The sequence below is a fragment of the Sinocyclocheilus anshuiensis genome, unplaced genomic scaffold, assembly GCF_001515605.1.
Source record: "Sinocyclocheilus anshuiensis isolate Anshui unplaced genomic scaffold, SAMN03320099.WGS_v1.1 scaffold1143, whole genome shotgun sequence".
Lineage (NCBI taxonomy): Eukaryota > Metazoa > Chordata > Actinopteri > Cypriniformes > Cyprinidae > Sinocyclocheilus > Sinocyclocheilus anshuiensis.
The window spans coordinates 1320186-1320544 of NW_015546123.1; the positions used below are offsets into that span (position 1 = coordinate 1320186).

General features: G+C 23.4%; 1 protein-coding gene across 4 annotated transcripts in view; it reads left to right on the forward strand.

Moving 5' to 3' along the window:
• Positions 1-359, forward strand: part of LOC107701019 (arf-GAP with SH3 domain, ANK repeat and PH domain-containing protein 1-like) — a 48957-nt gene that overhangs the window by 34919 nt on the left and 13679 nt on the right. The gene's annotated exons all lie outside the window — the stretch shown is intronic.

A 359-nucleotide genomic window follows, 5' to 3' on the forward strand; every position in this document is an offset into this window, starting at 1 on the left:
GTCGTTTTTGTAGTTTTTTTTTTTTTTTTCAGCAAAACATTCTCGGATTTGAGTTAGATATACAAAAACATATTGAGAATATGATTGTTTCTTAAAGGTCTGTATACTTGAATATTGTTACAACGTGAAACTTGAGAAGTATTAATTTAAGGTACACTTAGAATATATAAAAATGTGCGATTAAGTTGCGATTATTCACGAGTTAACTCATGACAATCATGAGATTAATCGCGATTAAATATTTATTCAATTGACAGCCCTAATATATATATGTATGTATATATGTGTATATATATATTTATATATATATATATATATATATATATATAATACAATTAAAAAAAGAGAGAGTACAAAAG